This window comes from Brienomyrus brachyistius, chromosome 17 (genome assembly GCF_023856365.1).
Source record: "Brienomyrus brachyistius isolate T26 chromosome 17, BBRACH_0.4, whole genome shotgun sequence".
Classification (NCBI taxonomy): domain Eukaryota; kingdom Metazoa; phylum Chordata; class Actinopteri; order Osteoglossiformes; family Mormyridae; genus Brienomyrus; species Brienomyrus brachyistius.
This window is the reverse complement of record NC_064549.1, coordinates 9,021,484-9,035,877: the sequence shown is the minus strand read 5'-3', so window position 1 is coordinate 9,035,877 and position 14,394 is coordinate 9,021,484. Positions and strand designations below refer to the sequence as shown.

At 46.4% G+C, this 14,394-nt stretch overlaps 1 protein-coding gene across 2 annotated transcripts in view; it reads left to right on the top strand.

Moving 5' to 3' along the window:
• The window catches only part of numbl (NUMB like endocytic adaptor protein), a 43,663-nt gene that overhangs the window by 7,161 nt on the left and 22,108 nt on the right, over positions 1 to 14,394 (top strand). Inside the window, exon 1 of one of the 2 annotated variants that reach the window (XM_048981044.1) lies at positions 7,936 to 8,261. The exons of the other annotated variant lie outside the window; for it this stretch is intronic. The gene's annotated coding sequence lies outside the window, so the exon portion shown is untranslated. Of the gene's footprint in view, positions 1 to 7,935; positions 8,262 to 14,394 lie in introns of those variants that run through there. 2 annotated transcript variants of the gene reach the window in all.

Genomic DNA, 14,394 nt, shown 5'->3' with positions numbered 1-14,394 from the left:
GGTGTGTTTATCCGCAGTGCTGAATCTTTCCCGTAAACATCATGAAAGTAAGTGGTTCACATATTGGAAACCGTGTAACATCCATCGGTTGTTTGGTAGAAGAACATTTTTGAGCCCAAACTTTGTTCTTGGTTGCAACACTTTCCTTTGTCGTAAATGTGGAAATATTTTGCATGTTCTTTGGTCAGTGTTTTCACATCAGATCTTATCAACAAACCTGTAAACCCCCCCCCCCCTACTCTCATGTGCTGTTGTGGCATGTTCTGCTCCAGCTGTTGCACAGATGTGGCGATGTAACCTAGCTTTGACCGAGCACAACCCAGGGGATGAGGCAGGGCTTGGGGGCTTGGGAGGGGGGGGATGTTTCTCTGAGGAGGTGAAGGAGGAAATGGTTAAAAAGCAGGCAAGAGTTCGCTAACTGCTACTGACGCTCCCCCCTAGAATGTAGCACCTGCCTTTGCTCCAGCCGGTTTCTAGACAGCAAAGTGATTGGGTTTATAAGCAAGTGCATGGGACGCCTCTCCATCGCTTGCATGGATCAATCCAGGAACTTCCTCAACTTAAGCAATTTCTGTAATGTCCTGCAACTAATATCATTTGCACGTTGTGGTGTGAAAGCACAACAGAACTCACTTGGCCCTTGGAAGGTCTGTTTGCAAATCGTCCTCTCAAACACAGAGACTATTCCACAGCCCTTACACCAGTTTTCTGTGCATAGTCCAACCCAGGGGCCAGACTTGGTGATTCGGGGGCCAAAGGCAAAGACGTGTGCGGGGCTCTGGTACTGTAATCATCAAGAGGGACAGTGGCGTTTCCATCATCGACGATGACAACGTCACCGCATGCTGAGCGTGTTAAAGAGGCCGGCTGTGCGGAGTTATAGCAGCGCTGGTGCCCTGCTTCATGCATCGCAACTCTGTTACTTCTCAGAGTTTTTCAACATATTTCTTGCTTTCCTCACTCTTTTATGTTTCTTTCGCCCACTAGCGCAACTACATTTCATTTTGTTTCATTTATTCTAGGTTCTACGGGGTCTTTGACAATAATTTTTATGCTCTGACTTCTAGCTTCCGGACATGCACACAGTGACGTGTAAAATTAACCGTCTCGTAATGTGTTGAATGAGCATGTTTCGATTTCACTTCTGTTCACCTTGATCTACAGATGTTCCATTTAGCGTGTAGCACTAGGTACAGCAAACATTCATAGCTGATGGTGGATAAGGCTGCATCTCTATGGCTAAAGGCTGAATGACTTCAGAGCCCCGCCTCTGCCTGGCCCTGCCAATGAGGGCCTCTTGATTGCCTTAGTGCTCGTGTTATTGGTCAGAGGGTTTGTGGTGGCCTGCGCTCCCATGCGAATCATCGTGACATTGCCTGTGGTAGCTCTGTTACATTGGGCCACTCTAAAGTTCTCACTCGCTGGGCAATTAATGTTCCATAGGCTGACATTGACTTTCTAGCTTTTTATTTTTGTAAGATCATTTTTTTTTGTCAGTCCAGTGACTGATAGGAAGGCTGTGATGGAGATTTCTGCAGTTCCAGTCCAGAGGTCTCCGGCTTCTGAAGGTGTTCTCATGCGCGACGACTTTCATCTGGAGTTTCAGTGGAGATCTTCTGACAGTGCAGAAACTGGCCTAGTTTTCCCACCCGGTTTGGGTACCATATTGCCCCTGTAACACTGTCACTCCTGTGAATTTCCTGCCAGTTCCAGCAGTCTTTAACTTTATGTTCTAATAAATTTCTACTTTAAACTTCCATGCATCTCACATCTGGATTTTCAGCTTTTTTCGTCAGTTCAATAAATAGCTCAGTTTTGTTTTTAATATTTTTTTCTGTTTACTAAACTATTTGTATAATTATAATTATTGGATGGTGTCAAGTCATATTGAACCTTGGTGACCAATTAGATAGATTTTAAAAATTTTAATTAAAAAGTATTAATATACTTTTTTTCATTACAGTTTGTGTTTCCTCCTTACTTTTATGTTCAGAACCAACATCTGAAAAGTAAAATGTAAAAGCCAAACGAAAAGTATGTGTGATACTTTTTTTATGTTCGCTAGAGTGGCATTTTCTTTAGAGGAACCACATTAATTTGCACTTGTCCCCGGTGGTGCTTTTTGTGAGGGTACACTGCACACAAATTATTGAAAGGACTAAGTTTATACCTAAGCCAGAGCCCAATTCCTCCCAAATCTCGCCTGGCCCTTGGAAGTTCCTTTGCTGTTCAAACGCTGTCAGATTCAGAGGAAACATCTTTGGCAAAGGTGCTTGACGTCTGGCTGCTGCAGTGCAGTGTGAGTCGCCCCAGCACTCACAGCGGGTGAGCAGAACCCGGTTTTCCGTGATCTTGCTCCTTTTCACACATTTGCAGGCCTCGTTCTTCTGATTCTTGGGCTCTTCTGCACCATGTCTTCATTTAATGGACGCAGGAACATCAAAAAAGGGGCGTCCAGTACCTCGGACAAATAGCTCACATATGACTTGTAACCAGTGTCCACCGCATCCATGTGTAATGGTGAGGATTTGATCAGTAGCTGAGGAAATATCTTAGTGGAGCAATTTGAGTGAATCTTCCTGTCACCAGAGAGGCATCCATCTATCCATCCATCTGTCCGTCTTCTAACCACTTACCCCATTCAGGGTTTATACATTTCTTTACTGTTGTGTCACCTCTCACTTATACGGCCAAATGGCAGTGTCTAGTCCTCCTGCCCTTTAAGATACAGGAACACCCTGCTTCGTGTAGATATCCAGACCTTTCTGCGATGGAACTTGGCATCCCTGTTAAGACGTGTGATCCGCGGATCACAGAAGGGCTGTCAGGCGGCCTTATGGTACAAACACTGCAAGCCAAGGAGCATTTTCTTTGGCCTCAACCCAGTTCCCATCGCCCCTGTGGTGGGGGGGAGGGGGGGGGCACATGGGGATGCTGGTAAAGGCACACCCAGGCTTCAGCAAGACCTGTGCCAGAAAGTCAGTGACCTGACTGTGGATTTGAGGTTCCCAAGTGATCCCCCTCCAGGCTAGTGGCGGCTCAACTCAGATCTCTTCTGGTCTGTTTAGGTCCTGATGGGGATGGTAGGTATCAGTCAGCATTGAGCATCTGTTACTTGAGAAACAGCAGAACTGCTACCTCTCTGGAGCCAACAGTTCAGCGGAGGATTCAGAAGGAGTTAGTTCTGGTGCTTGTCTTGCTCTTCGTTAAGTTGAACGGCCCAAACACCTGTATCCTTCTGTCTTCTCCTGTTTTCTGATTTCACTGAGAAATCCTGTCTCTTCTGGTGATCAGCGTCCGGCGAAGTGAAAGTGAGGTGACGTGCGTCAAATTGTCATCGACTCCTTTGCACTTGTCTCCTAAATAATCCAAGCCTTCTCTTCAGCCATTTACAGTTAATGTGTCAGCCAGCGTACTGGAAAATAAGTTCTTGGTAGATGAAACGAGACGATATAGTGTGTCAGTTGCCATCAGATAAGTTTTTATTGGAAGGGTATTATATACATACATTCAGCATTGTAAGATCACATATATTCACACATAAACTCTTCCATTTATAATGGACAAGTATCCATCAGATGAGTTACTAAAAAAAGTTATAGGGTTCCATAAAAATGTTAGTAAGTCTTGCAGCAACGATGCCTCCTGTCCAAATCCAAGTATCTCTGGTAGATACACCAGTGTGACCTTGTCAGTAGCTCAGGAAGTTGCTTTCCTAAGGTGTTTATGGGGGTGGGGGGGCTATATAACCATTTATTGTAAATGTTGTGGTATGCATGTTATATTATTTGCTGAACCAATAATGTTTAAGAGCACCGTCCGATAACCAGAATGTTTCTGGTTTGAGTCCCAGCAGAACCTCTGCCAGAGGTGCTTGACCTGAATTTCTGCAGTAAAAAAATCCAGCCTTCAAAATGGGTAAAACGTAGAACTGTAAGCTGTAGACCCATAAATGTTCATAGAATTTTATCTTATGTTACCTGAAGATGTTCTCTGAGTTGGTAGAGAACGTTCTTATTGTAACGTTAACGCTTGTTTCCACGTTTTTACATTTTAATAAATATACATTGACATACTGTCAATGTCAGTATGATACAAATATTAACTGAACATCCTTTCAACACAGTGTTGAAAAATATCGTATATTTTAATTTTGTAATAAAATATAATTTTATAAAAGTGCTATATTTGTACTGCAAACTTGCTGTCCAGCCTCGAACCCATGACCTTTTGAGGTTTAAAGCAACAGGGTGTTCAGTCATGCCTTGTGTTTATTTTTACATTACTAATCGTAGTCATGGTAATGGTATAACATTCTGACAACATCCGGAAAATTGGCCACTTTGAAAGTTTTCATTCCTTTTAACGTTTGGTAAATGTTCCTAGAACGAAAATAATTAGCAGGGAAAATTACCCAAGACCTTAGGACTACATGTATACATAAAGTGTAGGAAGTGCATAAACAATGTAAATGAAAACAGTCAGTGCATTTACATGCACAGCTAAGTCGAGCTACGGTTATACGCCATTTAATCGGACTACTGCCCTTGTGCCAGTACACATGCACGGGTGGGAAATCGTTTTAGTGACCGAAGTATGTCTGACTCCGCTACAATAGGTGGCGATATGGCTTCTTTCAGCTTGTTAGTATTGGGCTTTTTCCGGTTGGTATTACATCACAGACGTAAAAAAAATAAAAATTTATAATGGGTGTGTGGACAAATGAAGCGACACAAGCATTAATTGCGATCAGATACAACAAGGTCAGGATCGCATAACAAGAAATAAAGTATTTCATATAATATACTGTGACAGCACGGTATTGGAATTTTTTTCAAATATTGCAGTGTGATTTTGTTGTAATAAATATTGGGGTATTATGAAACAAAAAAAGGAGTTTTTCATGAACCCATCTAGAAGTGATTTAAACAGCAAGGATGAACATTATGATTGTCTCAGAGAACGCATGCAGTTCTCATGCAAACGCAGCAGAGGTAAACTTTAAACTGAGTTTTAAACATATACTAGACACTATATGTTGAAAATGATTAATTATTAAAATTGCAAAATGTCCGTTTGAACGTATACATGCAAGAGTAAATCTACTCCCAATCGCATTATCTGTTATTATCTATTGTCTTAGTCTGATTAAGAGAAATTCGATTTAGTGAGATTTCAGTCAGACTAACGTGTTTACATGTACTTTAAAAGTCGGGATTTAGTCAGATTTACGCGATAATTCAATTTCCTTAATTTCCATGTAAACATACTGAGTGTTGGAATGTATATACTGTAATATAGACTGATGGAAGGAGCAGAGTTCCAATACAAGGTGATCTGCTGATTCGTTGGGGGGGGGGGGGGGGGGGGGCGAGGGGAGGCAATACAGGCAGGAATGTTCCTGGTGCCCTTGCTGGTGGCCTTGGAAAATATAGAGGGAATCCGGGGACTTGGAATTGGAAGCCGAGAGAGAGAGAGAGAGAACAGGGGTGTCTGAAGGTAGCCAACATTAAAGCCTCCTGCTTTTACATCCGTCTGCCTGTCTCCTGTTCCTTTGTCCCAAATCGATTATCATTCTGGCTCTCTGCTCTAGTGAATCAATCCATTTGCCTATTAGCCATCGCACCCCCGGCTACCACCCCCTGAGTCTTTCCTCATACTCTGTTTCTGTCAATATGTTGCCTTCCTTCCAAGCTCCCAGGGGGCAGAGCAAAGGGACAGCGAGGTTTCAGTTGGAGAGTGAGGAGTTAATGAAAACTTGGGCGTGAGATTTTGGATCCAGCTTAAGACAAAGTGCCTCTTTTTGACCCCTTTTCCTCACACTGTCCAGGACTGTAACGGTGATGAAAGGAGTGTTTCACTTTGAATGAAAGAAAAACCGCAAAGATCATCATGACCGATTCATTCGATAAATCAGTTGCATTAATTGACTCATTTTTATTCCTGCCTAATTGTTTTACAGTTTTTTGAGTTCTGCCAACAGCTTGTGCAAAATGCCAGACAAGTGTGTTCTCGATATTCAATATTTTATTCCCGCCGTCGCCTCTGTACCCAGAGCATTTGTCCTGTCAAGTTGAGAGCGGCTAACCTTGGGAATCTTTTATGCCTCTTCTTTGCTTTTCAGCGGCTCTTTAATGAGCTGTATGATGAGGAAGGCCAGTGGTACGCATGGTGAGTTGGTATTATTCCAATCGCTGTGTACCAGAATGGCGGAATGGGCCACTTGTCTGCTCATTCTTGGCTCCGCTTCGGCAAACATTCGTCCTCTGCTTTTATTTCCTGTGTCATTTTATCAGCTGTACTAGTAGCCCCTGTACTGCTTTTCCATGGTTCCCAAGGTGACCCGGAGGAGGATCCAGGCTCGGGTGCCGCCTTTCCTAGGCGATTCTTGCTTTCATTCCAAGTTCATGTTTCCTTGATTGTTTGTGGGTTAAAAAAGGCGAAAGCCCAGAAAATACAGGGTTTTTCGGAATAGAGTTCAGGATAGGGCATGGGGAGGGGGTTGTTCCGTGACAGAGCTGTTCCCGGAGACTCTTCTGGCCTTGTCTTCCCCGTCTGCTTTGAGGTTCTCCACTCTCCCACACACATACTTGTCAGACGTCCCAGCAGCTTCCCCCCACCCCACACACACACAGGGACTAGTCTGACTAGACACTGGCTGTCAAATCCGGGCCAGCTTGCCCCCCCCCCAGCCATCTTCCCAACCCCCATAGGTCTTCTCTTGTGTCAGCAAGGGAGGGGAAGAGGAGAAGAGAGTGCAGAGAGAATGACCCCCCCTCCCCCCACCCACAGTGTATACTGTGAGCTCACTCCTGCAGCCTATAGTGTTTCACTTGTATGGATGGATCATCTGATCCATGCTCATAATCTTCTTTGTGTTCATTGTGTTTATCAGCTTTATAACATTTGCTGTAATGACTAAGGGACTGCACTTCTGGCCTCGTGGCTTGGAGAAACGATAGGTACTATCGAATGTACGACATCTAATAACACATCTGCGAGATTTGCTCGAGGAGGGGGGCGGGGATCGCTGCCACATGATTGGCCAGGGAAGGCCCGGCTTATTGGAAATGGGGGCTACCCTTTTTGGAGAGTTACGGGAAGTGGACAGGATGGGATCAACACATCACAGAAACCCAGTGGCCAAGAAACGGAGAAAAAAAACAAAAGTAAAATGTAAACAAAGAGCTGTCCCTCAGAGAGAAACCAAAACAGATGATGGAGCGGATTCAGGATTCAGGACTGGTCTCAGGACTCTGAAATGTGAGCATTTCGTCAAGAATGACAGACAGGTGGAACATATCGAGGTTAATAACACTGGTCACCCCCTCAAGATGACTGTTGCCCGCCTCAATTCCCATTTCTTGCAATATCTAACAATATAAGGCTAATATGAATGGAAAAATGGAAATTTGAAAATCCCTTCTCTAGACAAATATCTGCTAGAGGGTGGGATACTTGCTTATTCAGTTAGCAACAGCTTCACACGCTGTTGACCTAAGCAACGTTGAACTATTATAGTCGCTGTTGTTCTTTATCATTTTCCCAGTGAGGGATTCTTGCAGTTTGTTCCTGTTTCTCATGGTCTGTCTGAATTGTCTTTGCACGTGTGTTTGTGTGAGCGTGTCCCTGAAGCCTCGTCTATGCTGGACCCTGTGCTGCGTCTGAGCTCGTGAGTGTCCCCTTTGTAGCAATGCTTTACACCCCTGAGGTTTTTGCTGCTCTTCCTCATTATGTGACGCTATACGGCCGGCACTCAGCACGATTGGCTTCTGACATTACAGTGCGACTTGTGAGGGACTCCGTTCCACTCGCGCTCAGAGCAGGCCTGCCCGCCTGCCTCTATGTCTGACACAATGTTTTTCAGAGCAGGAATGCAGTCACGGGACGTCTGGTCCTGGTTTGCTGTGTACTTTCGAGACCCCTCCCTCCAGCCTTAGGAAAAAAGATCGACATTGTAATGGAATCGGGGGAACGGGTTGAGACTGGGAAGCTTTGGGATGCAAATAGCCGGCAAAGCCTGATTCCTTAGGCCCAGGCTGCTTGCATGAACGAGACGAAGACAGCGTGCCTTGCTGGGCGCTGTGCAGGGCATCGCTAACGACATTAGCCGGGAAGACAGCCAAGCAGATGGAAACAGCAGCGAAAAACTGTCTCTGAATGTCACACAGCTGCCTTATACTGGAAGACGCTGACGCAGAAAAAATTTAACAGGGACACAGTCGTGGCCTGAATCCTGATTAAAAGTGACATTAAACAAGGTAAACGGGCTCTGAATATCCAAAGGAGCCATGTATCTTTGAGTGATCAGGAAGTAACATTATTTTACAGTGTATTGCCTGGACAAGGTGTATTTAGACAATCCTCACATTTGAATATATTGACAAATTGGTGGTGGAAAATATTGATAGCCTACAAACAGCGAAAAGAATCATTGACTAACTAGCTAGTTCTGCAGTAATGGTAACGGAATTACAGCACCATCTGGCTACAATTTGAAAAGAACTGCCTTGCTTTGCTTGAAATACCATCAGTTCTCTGCTGTTATGTACTGGCTATCATATTATACTGCATGATGTGTTGTTCCGTTCATGAAATGCATCTTGCCTTGGTAACAGAATTACCTCTGCTGTTGAACTGTCCAACTTACTTTTAGAGTATGAACCTAAATAGCCTGAGAAACCCCCCCCCCCCCCCCGTCTGAATTTCGATTCTCTGTGGATTGTGTCCTCTCCTCGTGAGAGATTTGGTTGTGTGAAGTCAGCACCAGTGTCCCTTAGCCAAGCACAGCACAGCATGCGGTGAGCAAAGTGCTTCACCAAAGTGCTCGAAGCCAAGCCGTCAGGCAGCACATGTGATCTGTAGCCCAACCAGTTATTTTTGCGCTCTTTCCTTAATCTAAATCTCCTTCAGAGATGTTTGATGTCCGCAGTAATGACAGGCTGATGGATGTGTTTGTGGGTTGTCCTGCCTGCTCTTTCTCCATATTTTGTTCTGTGTGTCGCGTGCCTCAAATACATCTGGGCCGATCGCCGCTGCGCCTCTTTATTCAGTCCCACTTTTGAAGGCCAGTAGGGAGCTGTTGGGAGATTTTGGAGAACATTTTTGTGCTTTCTGCAGCCAACTTTTACCGTTTGTCAAGATTTTTGGGAAGTATACATATCATGTGTGGGGTTTGTTAATGGGTTTTCCTGTGAGGCGTCTTCTGCTAGACGCGTTTCTGGGAGACGCGACAGACGTTCCCCAGAGCCGTGCGTCTCCGGAACATTCCAACACCTTCCCCGGCTCCTTTCGCCAGGTTACTCCATCCACCTGTTTTTTTCACACTACATTAGCACAGGCTGACAGGTGGGAGTTGGGGTGCCTCCGCTGAGTAGGTCTCTCACCCGAGCCAGTCCCTCTTCCCCAGTCCGACATCCCTCTTGCAGACTCGGGCCCGGGCAGCTGGTCCCGTGAAAGCCCGGCTTTTCAATCCCCCGTCTCCCATCCCCTCGGTCTACAGCTGGTTGTTTTCTGTCAGGAGTGTGTGGTGGCAGGGGGTAATGAAGGCTAGGGGTCACACAGCTGGTATTAACTACTCTTCGGCCAGCTGCCGCCACAAAAGGCCCCTGTCTGGTGCCGCTGCAAGGTTCGCCCGGCCGCCATATTTCCCCGCTCTCCCCGTGCCCCCCCCCCAACCCGCCCCAGCTGTTCCGAAGTTTGACTTTGCCCCACCCCACCCGTAGAGGCACGCCTGCTCCACACCCTCCAGGAGACAATAGGCTGATCAGTCACAGCAAAGCGTGGCTAAACACCGACAATCTGCTCACAGAGACGGGCCTCCTCAAAGGAAAACCAGGGGTACGAAACCTGAGGGGGGGGGCTCAGGGCGGTGGGAGGGAGGCTTGGGGGTGGGCCGCCCGGCGGCCGGCTGCTGCCACAAAAAAAAAACCCTTCCCTTCCATTGTTTGGGGCATGACAAGTTGCACGTGCCCTTCCATTCACGCTGGTGGTGTGAGGGGGGGTGGGCTTTTGTGCGTCTGCCATTGTTCGCGACACACGCTCGTATTTGACAGACACACGCCAAGACAAAAGGTCCCCGCCAGTCGCTTCTGTTAATTTATTTGTGGAGCCGGTGAAAAGGCGAGACGCGATCGCCATCTGTGATTTGTTACTTTAATCCATGCCAAACCCCCAAGCACCCCCCACCCATCCACCCATCTCCCAATACCCTTTTGGTCTCCATTGTCTTGGCATTCCTCCTTTTCATGTTTCAAAACTGAGTTAAAGGGATTCAAGCATCGCTTCCTTCTCTCTGAGCTGTTTACCGCGCGTCTTCATTCACACTCCTGTTTGGGGGGGGGGGGGGGGGGCGGTGTTTAGTCATCTTTGAGACCACCCCGCAAAAACTCGGCTGAATGTCTCTTTTGTCAGAGTAAAGACGGAGCCCTCGATTCCAGCCCTTGTTTTATGGACAGCGGACAAACAGGCATCACTGGCCGGCAATGTGGCAAAACTCTGCTGTTTATGCTTCTGAAGAGGGAGATCCAGGCTTCTTATTGCGATCGATACTTTATTTTTAACTTGTTAAGATTATGGATCGATCTGGGGAAAAATTTGCAAGTGATGATATTATTATTTTATGCAAGTGGGACCCATTTTTCTTCAGATTGAAAGGATAGTGCCAACCCAAGCAGGGTTCCAAGGTGACGTTTCGTCTGGGGGCCCACGATTTCTAGCTACGCCCTTGCCTGCAACTAAACCTGCGGTCATATCAACCGAGACTAAAATGTGGACCGTCTGGCAGGGAGCTGAGAGGGAGCAAAAATATGGACCGTCTGGCAGGGAGCTGAGAGGGAGCAAAAATGTAGACCGTCTGGCAGGGAGTTGAGAGGGAGCAAAAATGTGGACCTTCTGGCAGGGAGCTGAGAGGGAGCAAAAATGTGGACCGTCTGGCAGGGAGCTGAGAGGGAGCAAAAATGTAGACCGTCTGGCATGGAGTTGAGAGGGAGCAAAAATGTAGACCGTCTGGCAGGAAGCTGAGAGGGAGCAAAAATGTGGACAGTCAGGGGGTCCCCAAGGACCGGGTTAAGAAACACTTTCCTAAACCGATTTATTGATCCAGCCAGTGAACGTGCGGCAGACACCTCATGGCCTGTCAAAAGTGTAACATTTGGGCGCCTTCTATATTTTCCCTGGTCTCCAGAAGCGTGGCTGTTCACCGGCCTGGAAACGATGTCTATTGTGACCCCAGCAGGTACAAAAACTGCTAAAAAAAGTTTTGTCGATTCCATAATTAGCCACGACTCCTCCGTGGCACCTCTTGGACTAAAGAATTAGCTAACTGGCAGTGAGAATGTGGACCGTCCTGAAATCCAAGCAGGGCAGATCCTGAGATACAAACGCTATTGTGTGGCAAAGTGTTCCACTGACACAGAGAGGAGGTTTAAGAACGTGTAGCTGGAAAGAGGACTGGAGTTATAATAAAGGCCGTTTGTATTCTGAAGTAGTTCCTCAAAGGTGTATAAATCATAATGTATGATACTGGAGACCAAACAGCTGTTGAAGTAAAAGGATGAGAAGCATCTGCATAGGTGCAGGGAGGTTCTGAAGCGGAAGATCGGATGGCTTCTGTTAGGTATGTCTAAGGGTTGAAAGAACGGGGCGAAGTTCAGGGGTCTATTACAGGGGGGGTTCCCCTGTTCTGCACGCCCGTAGCCTGCTCCCGCCTCCAGCCAGCTGCCCCATCCCCTCCACCCCTGCCCCCAGCCCCTTATTACCATGACAAAATGCAGCCCCAGCTTTCTCCTGTTTGATTAGGCCGGCCCTGTTCACTGTTCAGGAGCGGCCTGTCGACGATGGGCGGCCTGCTGTGGGCCATCTGGGAGAGGCTACACGCTCGCCGGTGCTCGCTCAGCCCCCAAAGACAAACGGGGTAAGAAAGGACAGGAAGGGCCCCAGCGTGGTGATGTCATTGTTCAAGAAGGGTCTGCCTGGAGAGCTGAGAGGAGCCTATACAAGCTTCTTAAGTGGACTTGGGGTCCCAGATGCTCTTATTATTGCTTGACTTTTTACAGTAATGACAGCATATTTGTGTCACTAGTATGAGTGCGTCTGCACATATTTGTACGTGTTTGCAAATATTGAAAAGAAAATATTAAGATTAAGAAAGCAAAGTGATAATATGTTTGATTAGAGATGCCTACTTATCACCACATACTTTTACATGCAAGAAATTTACCTTATCATTGTTTTTTGTTATTATTGTGAACTTGGCTGGTCCAAAGTATGCAATCCTGAATGTAAACATTTCTGAAAAGGACATCCATCGTCCAGTCACTTATCCTGCTCTGCTCTATGAAGTCTTAAGTTTCCGTGATGATTACAACAGTTTTAGGAATGTCATCATGTTCCGGTTTGCAGAAGCTCAGAGGGTTAATCGGGTGAATGGCAATGCTATGTGAATGTTGTGTAAATGTTGTATAATGCTGCGAGATTTGCACCGAGTGGGACGGCGAGCGAAGCCACATGAGTCAGCGTCGGGAGGAAGGAATGGGGATGGTATCTGGGTTCAGGGAGCAGAGCTGGGTTTAACAAAACTGCGGAGAGGAAAGAGGGCGGGAGACGGGGAAATGTGAAGGAAGTGAAAAGGGCGTCGGGTCTGCGGAAGGTCTGACCGTGTGCTCAGGGAACAAGGAGACCCCGGAAGCCACTTTTACATTATCGCCTAGTAAGGGGCAGAAGATCAGGAGGACTGACTCATCACCTGAGCTCCGTCGCGCCTGGATGTTCCTGCAGCTCCCTGTCTCATAAATACATATCTTGTGTTTACATTTTTAACATGATCTGGTAATGCAGTTAATCATTATTAATTAGTAAGCAGAAATTAGTATGCGTAAGTCTACTTACAGTGTAGACGCAAGCAATTTCCCTATAGCAAATCCATCCATCTATCCACCCATACATCCATCCACACAGCCATCCTTCCATGTCCTCAGCATTTATCCAGAACATGATCATGGGGTGAAAATTGCAAAATATTGACGACATACAGGTATAAATCAATATATAGCAGCTACTGGATACTCTAATGAAAAATGCCGCAGGTACATCCTGTTTTCAGAATGACAGATGATGTCGGTGGATTAAAAATTAATGGTCACAAATAGCGACGTGCTTCTGGAAATAGTGCCTGTGTTTACGCCATCTGTTCTTTTTTTAGATTGTTCTCTTGCTTAATAAGTGACAGAAAATGCACCTGAAAAGCCTGTGAAGGGTGAGTGATGTCACCCATCCGGCTGCCGATACGTGTCGCACCCCCGCCCTCGCATGCGACGGGCCATCGGGGTGGGCAGACCTCGGCTTGGGTGGGCTGCTGGAATGCAAACAGCGCGCATCCTGTGAACTTCCTGCGCTCCGGGGTCAGTTCCGCAGTCCTGCCACAGGCACCGTTTTTCCTGGTCGACGTGGTCTGTTGAGTCTCCATTGTCATCTGGGGGGGGGGGGGGGCTTCAGGATGGACTTGCCTGGCTTTGTTCATAGTGGCCTGAAGGGGGAGCACCTCCTTGCAGCTGTATTTCCAGCCATAGTGATAATTGAAATGCCTGTTTGTATATGCTGATGACTGTATACATGATTTTGTGCGCATTTGAGCTACACAAGGTTAGACAACTTGGGATATGTAAGATTTAATCATATTTCTAAGCACTAAATGAAAGATCTTCATCCAGGAGGTCTACAGGTAGACATTATTAACCTTTTTATATATCAGAGTATTTTTTTGAAACCCAACAAATCGGTCATGGCTACACATTACCCCCGTGGAAAAAGGAGAATGTCACCATGTTTTGAAATTATTTTTGTCCCATCCGTTTTCTTTTTTTCCTGGGAAAAAAAAATCAGTTTGAGTCGCCTCTCTCGATAGCAGTAGTTGCCATGGGAGCTGGTTGCTAAGCAGTGGAAGGAGGTTGGCAGGGTATGGACTGGCGTAGACGCCGTGAAGTGAGAAGTCATAGTGTGACGGACTCTTGGTGGCTACCGTGATCGCGCGTTCGAACCTGAAAACTCGACAACGACGGCAGGGACAGAATTAACGGAATTAAAGAAGGGGGGAGATAATCAGAATGTTTCTCGCATGCATGATTCACGTAACTCCAGCTGATAACTTACGGCACACGGTACTGGGTTGCGATCGTGACCGGCGAGTGGGCGTACAGGGCTTACCCACGGGCCTGTGTCCGCAGCATCCAGGTGAATCAGCGTGAAAATGTGAAGAAGCAGTTTCTGCTTTGATGTGCTACATGGGAGGCTTTTTTTCTGGGCACCTGTAATAGTCTCATGTATATGCTTACGGGAGTCACAGGTACACAGTGAGGTTTTTCGCCGCTTTTCCCATCGTATTGCATAGCGGGAAAA